Source organism: Sorex araneus, chromosome 2 (genome assembly GCF_027595985.1).
Source record: "Sorex araneus isolate mSorAra2 chromosome 2, mSorAra2.pri, whole genome shotgun sequence".
In the NCBI taxonomy this organism is placed as follows: domain Eukaryota; kingdom Metazoa; phylum Chordata; class Mammalia; order Eulipotyphla; family Soricidae; genus Sorex; species Sorex araneus.
In genome coordinates this window covers 293,165,259-293,177,632 of record NC_073303.1, presented here as the reverse complement: position 1 = coordinate 293,177,632, position 12,374 = coordinate 293,165,259, and the positions used below count along the sequence as shown (strand labels likewise).

At 43.3% G+C, this 12,374-nt stretch overlaps 1 protein-coding gene across 1 annotated transcript in view; it reads left to right on the top strand.

The window, feature by feature from the left end:
- The window catches only part of VPS8 (VPS8 subunit of CORVET complex), a 262,990-nt gene that overhangs the window by 112,438 nt on the left and 138,178 nt on the right, over positions 1 to 12,374 (top strand). The gene's annotated exons all lie outside the window — the stretch shown is intronic.

Below are 12,374 nucleotides of genomic sequence, written 5' to 3'. Positions count from 1 at the left end.
CAAATCTGCTACATTTGTGAATGAGTTTTATTCCTGTTCTTAAGGTTTTTTTGGGGTGTGTGTGTGTGTGTGTGTGTGTGTGTGTGTGTGTGTGTGTGTGTGTGTGTGTGTGTGTGTGTAGAGAGAGAGAGAGAGAGAGTGGAGAGTGAGAGAGAGAGAGAGATGGGGCCACACTCAACAGTGCTTAGAAATTATTCCTAGCTCAGAGCTGAGGGATGGCAGCATCTGGCAGTGCTCAGGTCACTCCTGGTGGTGCTGGAAGACAGTATCTGCTTGGGGATCCAGCCCAGCCTTCCCTCAGACAAAACTTCCACACTCACCCTTGGACCTCCCTCCTGGCTCAAGTTTTTCTTATGAAGAATTATATATTCACGTGCAGTGAGAAGAAATGACACAGAGCACCTGTGTAGTCCTGTGGGGAAGGAGGGGTGTGGGAGTAGGGCCGTGCCTGGCTGTGCGCCGGCTTTCCTCCTGGCTCTGTGCTCAGGGATCACTCCCGACAGTTCTTAGAGGCCACGTGTGGTTCCAGGGATCGAACTGCACTCAGTCCCATGCAAGGCAAGTGCCTTAACCTCTGTACTCTCCCTCTGGCTCCTTGTATACTTAAAAAAAAAAAAAAAGCTCTCAATTTCCTCCAGTGATAACTGACTTTGCAAAACTGAAGCAGTGTCACAGCCAGATACTCATATGGACAGTCACGGTACAGAGCAGTTGTGTCCCTTGCATTGCCTTTACCTTCATGCCTAACCCCTAAATATCAACAACAATTTTGAGTATAGACACGTTCATTTTTGCCCCAGGCCTCTGTATAATACCGAAATGGGTGGAGTGGAGTTAAATGTACGTTTTCCTTTACAGGGCTCTGCTGGTGGTATTTTAAAGTATCATCTTCCATTTCATTGGTGATACACATATATAAGAGTTCCATTTGCAGGGCTGGAGCGATAGCACAGTGGGTAGGGCATTTGCCTTGCATGTGGCTGACCCATGTTCGATTCCCAGCATCCCATATGGTCCCCTGAGCACCACCAGGAGTAATTCCTGAGTGCAGAGTCAGGAGTAACCCCTGTACATCACCAGGTGTGACCCCCCCCCAAAAAAAAAAGTTCCATTTGCTCCATATTTTTACAAGCCCCTGGTTCTACCAATCCTTTTTTTTTTTTTTAAACTATAGCCATTGCAGTGGTCACCTAATGATATCCCATTGCGATTGCTGCGTACTGTTTCTTCAGTGATATGTGATTCACATATCTGGTATCTTATGTGCCATTGCCTATTTACATACATTCTTCTGTGAATTGTTTAAATTTGGGGGGACTTTAAAAACATAAGAGAAAAATAAAAAATAGGGGAAAATGTTTAACGTTGAGGGGTGTGGGGGAGCGGATATCATTTGACTCCTACTGTTGACTTAGCAGTTGATAGTGAATGAACGCCTAAGAGTTATTTTTGTACTCAAAATACAGCTGGTTTTGTTTCTGTTTGTTGTATGTGTGTTTGTGGGGGGGCTGGCGGGGGGGGGACAGAGAAGGCTTGGGCTGCACCTGCCTGTGCCCAGAGCTTACCCCTGGCTCTGTGTTCAGGAATCATACCTGTGTGTGTGGTTCAGGGGACCATATGCCGTTCCAGTTTTGCCAGACCAAAACCTGGTTTGGCTAGTGCCTTACCCACTGCACTGTCTCTCCGGATCCACAAACAACATTTTTTTTTTCTTTTATGTTTTTGGGACCACATCCAGGCTTACCAGATCACTCCGGGCAGGGCTTGGGACCTTACAGGTCTCAGGGGTCAGACATGGGTCAATCAAACATGGGTCAATTGCGTGCAGAGCAAGGCCCTACCTGCTGTCCTCTGGCTTCGTACTCCCCCCACCCTCACCCAAGCCACTTTAAAATATATGTTTTACAATTATTTTCTCTTAGTAAGTAGCTTGCCTTTTTTCCTCTTAAGCATGTTTTTTTTTTTGTTTAAAAAAAAACGAAAAACAACAAACAATCCTCAGTTTTGTGATTTTTTAACCCTCATCCCATCTCCCTTCTCAGGAAATCTTAGTTCTATAATCAGTGTCCATTACCTTGCCCATCAGTTACAAGTCTCACAATGGAGACGTTACAGTGGCTGCTCGAGCAGATTGATGAACAACAGGACGACAGTTCTTGCCACGCCTAGAGGTACTCTGGGCTTACTTCTGGCGTAGTGCTCAGGGATCATGTCTGGTGGAGCTTGGGGGACCACATGGCATGTCTAGGGTCGAACCCAGGTTGGCCACCTACAAGGCACGCACCCTACCCGCTGTACTATCTCTTCAAGCCCCAGTTTGAGTATTTCATATACCTAGGTGAATTCATCCCATGTTTATCTTTTAAACTTGGGCTTTATATAATTCCTGTATACATCTTCTCTCTGTTGCAAATAGCAAAGCTTCGTCTTTTTTTCTAGCTGGTTTTTCATAACTTCTTTGTCTGGTCATCTCCCAACAGGCAGTTGGTTTTTTTCCATATTTTACCTGTTGGAAATGACAATACTTCATTAAGCATTGGTATGGATACTCTCTGGTTTTCATCGCCTTTATTTTTTTCTTTTTTGGGTCACACCCGGTGGTGCACAGGGGTTACTCCTGGCTCTGCACTCAGAAATTACTTCTGACAGTGCTTGGGGGACCATATGGGATGCTGGGAATCAAACCCAGGTTGGCCACGTGCAAGGCGAACGCCCTACCCGCTGTGCTATCGCTCCAACCCCTTTTGTTGCCTTTTGTACCTGGAAATTTTTTACCTCCTCTAGGGATAGCTGTATCTTCCTTTTAAAGTTAGCCATTTGCTCAAGTGATTGTTTACCAGTCTTTAATTATAATTAAATTTTTTTAATATAATTAAAAAGCTTTTAATATAATTAGAATTTAATTATTTAAATTTAAAAAAATTTAGCTTTTAATATAATTAGAATTTAATTATATTGAAAGCAAAATATATTTTCTGTGGGCAGCAAAAAATTGGATTTTGCTTTTAGATCTATTCTGCCACACTGTACCTTTGGAAATAGTGGATTTAGATTATTAAGACATTTTTGAAGTATAAGTATTGCCATTTTTCTATTAGTTTTTATGGTGTGTTGTTCATGGGTTCTTTTATTTGTTATTGTTCTTTTTTTAAATATGTTTTCTTTTGTACTTTATTTTTGTACTGTGGTTGAGTTTCTGCATTACTTTCATTTTTGTTGTTAATCTTATAAATAAATACTTATATTTATTTACATAAATTGTTTAAGAACTAATCCATCTAATTGCAATAAAGGAACTTGAAACCTCATTTAAAGTTGAAGACCTTCTCTTTCCCTTTAGGCTGGGTGCTTGGGTAGGGAGTCTTGGTTGACAAATTTTCTTTTCCTCTAGCAAGGTATGTCTACCTCTATCGTGTTTCATTATCTCCTAGTTTCCTTCCATGGATTTTAGTTGAAAGTTGTCTTGAGGCTTCTGTGTAAAGTTCTGTCTGTATGTCAGCCTATTAGATGAATTGATCGTACACTTATTTTCGTGTGACACAGTTTTACTAAGTCCCACAGTATATAATCTTGGTACCCTACTACTTCTAGGTGTAATTGCATTTCATTTCATAAGAGACCCTTTAGGATTGCATCCAAGACTGGTTTGGTGGTGATGCATTGCTTTAATTTTCATTTATCTTTAAACTTCTTCACCCTTCCTCTGTCCTAAATGACAGCATGGTAGGATATAGTGCTTGAATGTTTAGTCCCTTTCTCAACTTAGGGAACTTTGGGGCAGTTATTTCTTCAAATGTGTTTTCTACTCATTTATTTGCTCTCCGTTTTCCTTCTGGGACCCTTGAAATGTGAATATTGTTCCTCTTGGTGTAGTTCCATAGAGCGCTTACACTGTTTGCAGAATTTAATGTTCTCTTTTGCTAGTTGTTTTTCTGTTTCCTTTTATGACCATTGTTTCAAACCCATCAACTCTGCGGATCTTTTCTGCTTACTGTCTGTAGTAGACTCTTGTATTCTTTAGCCCAGCTGTTGTATTTCTTAAAGTCCCTTATTTTTGTCAGAGCCTTTTTATACTTTTTTGTCTGTTCAGATGTCTCAGGACGTTGAAATCACCCCGGGGGTTTTTCTTCTTCGGCCTTAGCAAATTCTCCCTAAATCTGAATTAGGCTGCAGGACATAACCCTCAGATTTTCCCCAGGACACAGTGTTGGTTCCTGCTTTATATATGGGTGTTCCTGCAGCAGTCCGGTTGATTGTGAGCCTAGTGCCAGTCCAGGGCAGAAGCCAAGATGCTGGCGAAGGGACAGGTTCCTCTTTGTCGGGCACACCACAGAGCCAGCCTCGCAAGGGGTTGCTCAAGTCCAAGCAGAGGTGGGTGGGGTGGGCAGCCGTCCCCTCCTGTTGGCTGATTCCACAGTCCCCGCCTTCCGGGTACCCCCAGGGGTTGCTGCTCCAGAAGCTGTGGTCCAGTCCTGATGGGCAGGTTCTCTGCTGCCCGGCCCTGGCAGGGGTGGACAGGAGAGTAGCTGCAGATCTGGACTTGTGTCAGGCCAGAGAGAACAGTAAAGCCTGCCCACAGTGGGGGATGCAGAGCGCCTGTTCTGGCCACACCCCCGCTGCCCTGTGGGTGGAGGGCAGGGGATGGAGCCTGGCCTGGGGGTCATGTAACTGAACGTGGGGTGGTGCGATGGGGGGAGCCTCCAGGTCTGTGGCTCTCATCATTCCCGGTGGCACAGGCCCTCACCAAACTGTGGGGATGGGACCCCATCTGACGTTTCAAACTTCTTTCCACCCAAGACCCCTTTATGCCCAAGAAATTTTAGCAGGACCATACGTATGCAAGTACATAAAATGAGTATGCAAAGCAGACCTTTACTGGTAATAAGTCATAGGAGATTTATTTTAAGATATATTTTAAAGGGGCTGGAGTGATAGCATAGTGGATAGGGCGTTTGCCTTGCACGTGGCAGACCCGGGTTCGATTCCCAGCATCCCATATGGTCCCCTGAGCACCGCCAGGAGTAATTCCTGAGTGCAGAGCCAGGAGTAACCCCTGTGCATTGCTGGGTGTGACCCAAAAAGCAAAATATATATATACATATATATATTTTAAAGATTTTTTTAACATCCCCCAACACACACACACACACACACACTCATTTTCTCTCTCTCTCTCTCTCTCTCTCTCTCTCTCTTTCTCTCTCTGCCCCACATTCAGGTATATAGCCCCCAAATAGGGGCTCTATCCTCTACTTTCACCCAGAGAACAGCCCCAGGTGTGACCAGGACAGAAGTTCTGTAATGCCCCCTACCCCTCACCACACCAGGTGCAGAGAGGAACTGCCCTTAGCAGGAGGGGGGGCACATGTGAAGCTTGGTCAGTACTCAAGAAGATGCACAATGAGGGAATCCTCTAGGCTCCAGTTTTATCTGTGTTATTTAATTTGTTGACATACTCTCTTGTAATGTTTTTGTTTTTAAATAAGATTAGTAGCGATCTTCTTCTATTGCTGCTTTTTATAGTATGAGTAACTCTCTTCTCGGTTTATTTTATTTTTAGTTAGTTTTTTTTTTAAACTTATTTTATTAAAGCACCGTGGTTTACAGAGTTATTCATAGTTGGCTTTTCTACGTACAGTATTCCAGCACCGACCCCCACCGGAGTCAGCTCCCCTTAACAAGGGTACCCAGTCTCCCTCTCGTACCTCCCACTCCCAGTCTGACATCTGGACAGGCACCTCTCTAAGTTCAGTTGTGAAAGTTTGGCTCTCATGATTTCACTGTTGTTGACTCTGTGGTTTGGACATTTAGCTCTGTCACTCCTTAATACTGCCAATGTATCTGGATTCCCTGACCCTTGACCCCTGTTGCTGCTTCTTTGCTTCTCCCCACACCCCTGCTACTTGATTTCTTTCCTTATAGTCTTGGGCCGATGGTGATGGTGATCGAGGCATCTCTTCTTCTTCTTTTTTTTTTTTATTTTTGGGTTACAGGCAGTGATGCTCAGGGATCACTCCTGGCTCTGCACTCAGGAATTACTCCTGGCGGTGATTGGGGGACCATATGGGATGCTGGGGATCGAACCCAGGTCGGCCGCATGCAAGGCAAATGCCCTCCCCGCAGCACTATCGCTGCGACCCTGAGGCATTTCTTCTTTAAACCACTGCACTTCCTCATCCAGTTATTCCAGATACCATATATAAGGGATTTCATCCTGTGTTAGCCCTTTTTCTGGCTTTCTTTATTTACCATAATGTCTTATAGTTCCATGCATGTTGCAGTGAAGTGCATGATTTCATCATTCCTTACATTGTGCGTATATACCACATCTTCATGATCCACTTTTATGTTTTCGGACTTTCCTTGGTTTATTTTTGCTAAAGGTTGATGATTCTGTTAGTCCTTTCAAATCACTGGTTTTGGTTGGTTTGGTTTTTATTTATTTTTTAAAAATTTTTGGTGTGTGTTTTTGACCACACCCAGAGATGCTCGGTCTTACTCCTGGCTCTTTGCAGGTGGTGCTCACACCTGGTGGTGCTCGGGCCTTACTCCTGGCTCTGTGCAGGTGGTGCTCACACCTGGTGATGTTCAGGGACTCTGACCCAGTGTGGGACTGGGGATCAAGCCCAGGTCATTCAAGGCAGGTGTCCTACTCTGCGTATTGTCTCTCCAGCCCCTCAAATAACTAGTTTGTATTTTATTGATTTTTAAAATTATTTTACCCATTTTATTTCAACTTTAACCTTTAGTATTCGTTTATCTTGATTTGTCTTACTACTTACTTTTTGTTTCAGTTTCTTGAGGTTTATGTTAGATGATTTATTTCAAAACTTTAAAAATGCTTTTAAAAAATTGGTATTTAAGTGGCAGATAACCCTCTAAACAATGCTTTGCTGAATTCCATGAGTTTTGGTATGTTGTGTCTTCACTTTCACTCATTTCAAAGTACTTTCTAATTTATCTTGTGTTACTGGATATATAGAGTAATTTCCACATTAAATTTATAAATATATCACCTTTCCTTTTGGTATCAAGTTCTGATTTCATTTTATTGTGGATAGAGGACAAATTTTCTATTATTTCTGTCTTTTTAAAATTTACTGTGACTTATGCATAGATTAACATATGGTCTTTTCTAAAGAGTGTCCCTTACACTGTGAAAAATAATGTGTTAAGCATATTCTATTACCGAGTGGAAAATTCTGTAGGTGTCTGTAGTGTAGTTAGTTTATAGCTTTGTTCAAGGCTTCTATTCTCAGGTTGGAGAGAGTACACGGCTTCGGGTCTGCCTCACATGCGGCAAACCCAGTCCAGTCCCTGGCACCACACACGATCCCCCAGGCACCCCCAGGGGTAGTTCCTGTGCACTGCGAGGTGTTTCGCAAACCCTAGTCTCCTGCAAAAAGAAAGATGTCTATTTCCTGCTCATCTTTTGGTAATTGTTATGTTCATTATTAAAAGCGTGGTAATAAAAAAAAAAGAAGTATTGGGGTTGGAGTGATAGCACAGTGGATAGGCCGTTTGCCTTGCACGTGGCAGACCCGGGTTCGATTCCCAGCATCCCATATGGTCCCCTGAGCACCTCCAGGAGTAATTCCTGAGTGCAGAGCCAGGAGTAACCCCTGTGCATCGCCGGGTGTAACTAAAAAAGCCAAAACAAAACAAAAAAAAATGAAGTATTGAATTTTTTTTTTTTTTTTTGCTTTTTGGGTCACACCTGGCAATGCACAGGGGTTACTCCTGGCTCTGCACTCAGGAATAGGAATTACCCCTGGTGGTGCTCAGGGGACCATATGGGATGCTGGGAATCGAACCCGGGTCGGCCGTGTGCAAGGCAAATGCCCTACCGCTGTGCTATCGCTCCAGCCCCTGAATTTTTTTTTTTTGTAATGAAGTAACTAAATAAGTAATTTTTAGAGTAATGAGGTTCTAAAATTTGCTGCTGAATTGTCCATTTGCCTGGTTTTGCTTGGTTTTATTTTGAAATTTTCAGTGCTCCAGCAGGTGGTTTACATTTCTGCCTTTGCCTGCATTTCCTGCGTGTCCACTGCCTCAGAGGCTGCCCTGGGTTAGAGATGAAGACTTTCCACGTCTTCCCTGCCTGCATACGGCGCATCCCCGTGTCTGTCAAGGCCCATCTAGAGCTCTTGACATCCTCTGGAGCTGTTGAAAGCCCTCAGCAGCAGGCCTCCGATTCTTCACTTTTTCCTTTTAAGATTTTTTCGAGTCTCTTATTAGTTCCTACTGGGAAAACTGTCTTGGACACCTATAAAGTTAAGCAGTTGCGTGATTGTTTTCAACAAATGCCTTGGGGATAGTGCTTTTTTCACAGAGTGAACTCTGTGTTAGGACCAAAAAGACAAGTTTTGAAAATGAAATTTGTAACTGATCTGTAAGGGGATCAAGTACTGACAGGTCTCTGAGATTGGGGCTTCGTGGCACCCTCAGGCTCGTTCTGTTGCCTCGTGATTCCAGGTTTCTGACTGTTCCCTAGTTGCAAGGTGGTTGTTTTTCACACCGTTGTGAAACTGGGGAGAGGAAGATGGGTCTAGGTAAAGCTAAAATGCACAATGCTCATCGTTCCTACCAAGATTCAGCCATTTTCCTGGAGTAAATGTTCTTTGGGTTGCTGAAAAGTTTTAGTTCACTTTTAGAAAGTCTTGGGGGTTGGAGATATAGGACAGTGGGCAGGGCACTTGCTCTATACTTCAATCCCTAGCATTTCCTATGCTCTCCGAGCCCCACCAGGAATGGTTCCTGAGCACAGAGTCAAGAGTAAGCCCCAAGCACCACTGGGTGTGGCCTAAAAACCCAAGTGCAGAGCCAAGAGTAAATCCTGAGAACAGCTGGGTTTGACCCCAGGGGGAGAGGAAGGAAGTAAAAGGGCTCCAAAAACTTAAATGCGGTGTCCTTTCAGCTCCATATGTACTTACTAAGCACTTACTTTATGCCAGGTGCTGTGACTGGACTCTAGGAACACAGACATAATGCAGAGAATGCACAGATAATAGAGAGATAACACAGACTTCCTGCCCTCATGGACCTCACAGTATAGAACTATGGCGAGGGATTGTGAAACAAGTCAATTTAACTCTCTCTTGGTGTCACCTGCATGAGATTTCTAGCAATAAAGGTCTGTCTAATTAGCTAACAAACAGGAACGTAAAGCAGTGAAATACCACCCTGTGTCATCACTGAGCTGGATAATACAGCAACTGGGGCTTCTGGTTTCTGGTCTGGCATGCAAAGCACTTCAAAGTCACCACTGTGCTCAGCCAACGAGAAGACTCCCGGCAGACTGAAAATCAACATCTCTTAGATCTGCCGGAGGAATGATGTCACCAAACTGTTTCTGAAATGCTTATGAGAGGTAGAAGGCTGAGAGCAGTTAGCTCGGTATGGAGAGGAAAGAGCAGAATTAGAGAACTGATACTTTCTGACTTTGAGCTTTTCTATAGGCTACGTTGATTGAGACAGTATGGTGTTGGCAGAAGATAGAAAGATATATCAATCTATATAATAGAATAACTGATTTCATTTGGTCTTGGTTTGGGGTCATACCCAGTGGTGCCAGAGCTTATACCTGGGCCTGCACTGAAGGATCACTCCTGGCAGTGCTGGGGACACTCTGGGGTGCCAGGGATCAAGCATGCCGAGCTATCATTCTGTTCCCAAGCCAACCGATCTTTTTTTTTTTTTTATTATTAAATTTATTTATTTTTAATTAGAGAATCACCGTGAGGGTACAGTTACAGATTTATACACTTTTGTGCTTATACTTCCCTCATACAAAGTTCGGGAACCCATCCCTTCACCAGTGCCCATTCTCCACCACCCGTAAACCCAGCGTCCCTCCCACCCTCCCCAATCCCATCTCCCCCCCACCCCACCCTGCCACTGTGGCAAGGCATTCCCTTCTGTTCTCTCTCTCTAATTAGCTGTTGTGGTTTGCAATAAAGGTGTTGAGTGGCTGCTGTGCTCAGTCTCTAGCCCTCATTCAGCCCGCAACTCCCTTCCCCCACATGGCCTTCGACTACAATGTAGTTGGTGATCGCTTCTCTGAGTTGACCTTTCCCCGGAACGTGAGGCCAGCCTCGAAGCCATGGAGTCAACCTCCTGATACTTATTTCTACAGTTCTTGGGTGTTAGTCTCCCACTCTGTTATTCTATATACCATAGATGAGTGCAGTCTTTCTATGTCTGTCTCTCTCTTTCTGACTCATTTCACTCAGCATGAAACTTTTCATGCCCATCCACTTAACTACAAAATTCTTGACCTCCTTTTTTCTAACAGCTGCATAGTATTCCATTGTATAGATGTACCAAAGTTTCCTCAATCAGTCATCCGTTCTGGGGCATTCGGGTTTTTTCCAGATTCTGGCTATTGTAAACAGTGCTGCGATGAACATACATGTGCAGATGTTGTTTCGATTGTACTTTTTTGCCTCTCTGGGATATATTCCCAGCAGTGGTATTGCTGGGTCAAATGGGAATTCAATATCTAATTTTTTGAGAATCGTCCAAATTGTTTTCCAGAAGGGCTGAACCAGTCGGCATTCCCACCAGCAGTGAAGAAGGGTCCCTTTCTCCCCACATCCTCTCCAACAGCGGTTGCTTTTGTTCTTTTGGATGTGTGCTAGTCTCTGTGGTGTGAGGTGGTATCTCATGGTTGTTTTGATCTGCATCTCTCTGATGATTAGTGATGCAGAGCACTTTTTCATGTGCCTTTTGGCCATTCGTATTTCTTCCTTGGTAAAGTTTCTGTTCATTTCTTCGCCCCATTTTTTGATGGGGTTGGATGTTTTCTTCTTGTAGAGTTCAACCAGTGCTTTATATACCATTGATATCAACCCCTTATCTGATGGGTATTGTGTAAATATCCTTTCCCATTCTGTGGATAGTCTTTGGATTCTGGTCAATGTATCTCTTGCGGTGCAGAAGCTTTTTAGTTTAATGTAGTCCCATTTGTTGATCTCTGTTTTTACTAGATTGCTTAGTTCCGTGCCACCTTTGAAGATACCTTTATCTTCAATATCGTGGAGGGTTTCGCCGACATTGTCTTCAATGTACCTTATGGTTTGTGGTCTAATGTTGAGGTCTTTAATCCATTTTGATCTGACTTTTGTGCATGGTGTCAGGTCAAGGTCTAAACCCATTTTTTTGCATGTGGTTGTCCAGTTGTGCCAGCACCATTTGTTAAAGAGGCTTTCCTTGCTCCACTTCACATCTCTTGCTCCCTTATCAAAGATTAGATGGTCATACATTTGGGGTTGTGTGTAGGGATATTCCACCCTGTTCCATTGGTCAATGGCTCTGCCTTTGTTCCAGTACCATGCTGTTTTAATTGTTACTGCTTTGTAGTAAAGTTTGAGGTTGGGGATGGTGATGCCTCCCATCATTTTTTTCCCAAGAATTGTTTTAGCTATCCTTGGACGTTTGTTATTCCATATGAATTTTAGGATTGCTTGATCCATTTCTTTGAAGAGTGTCATGGGTATATTTATAGGGATCGCATTGAATCTGTATAATGCTTTAGGGAGTATTGCCATTTTGACAACATTGATTCTCCCTATCCACGAGCAGGGTGTATGTTTCCATTTCCTCATGTCCTCTTTGATTTCATGGAGTAGCGTTATGTAGTTTTCTTTGTAAAGGTCTTTTACTTCCTTGGTTAAGCTGATTCCGAGGTACTTGATTTTCTGGGGCACGATTGTGAATGGGATTGCTTTTTTCATGTCCCTTTCCTCTGCCTCATTGTTTGCATATATGAAGGCCATGGATTTTTGGGTATTGATTTTGTAGCCTGCAACTTTACTGTATAAGTCTATTGTTTCTAAGAGTTTCTTAGTAGAGGTTTTAGGCTTCTCTAGATATAGTATCATGTCGTCTGCAAATAGTGAGAGTTTGATTTCTTCCCTTCCTATCTGGATGCCCTTAATCTCTTTTTCTTGTCTAATAGCTATCGCAAGTACTTCCAGTACTATATTGAAGAGGAGTGGTGAGAGTGGGCATCCTTGTCTTGTGCCTGATCTCAGAGGAAAGGCCCTTAGTTTTTCCCCGTTGAGGATAATGCTTGCCGTAGGCTTGTGATAGATGGCTTCGACTATCTTGAGGAAAGTTCCTCCAAACCCCATTTAAGCCAACCGATCTTTAACGAGGAAACAAAGGCAATACACTGGACCAAAGACAGGCATCAACAAATAATGCTGAATGTCTAGACACCCACATAATTTTGAAAACAAAACAAAACTATGTCTATATATCCTAGAATGAGACTTTGTACCCTTTTCCATAGTTAACTCAAAATGAATCATATGCCTAATTGTAAATTGCAGAACAGTGGAACAGCTCAGCATAACCTAACTGACCATGGT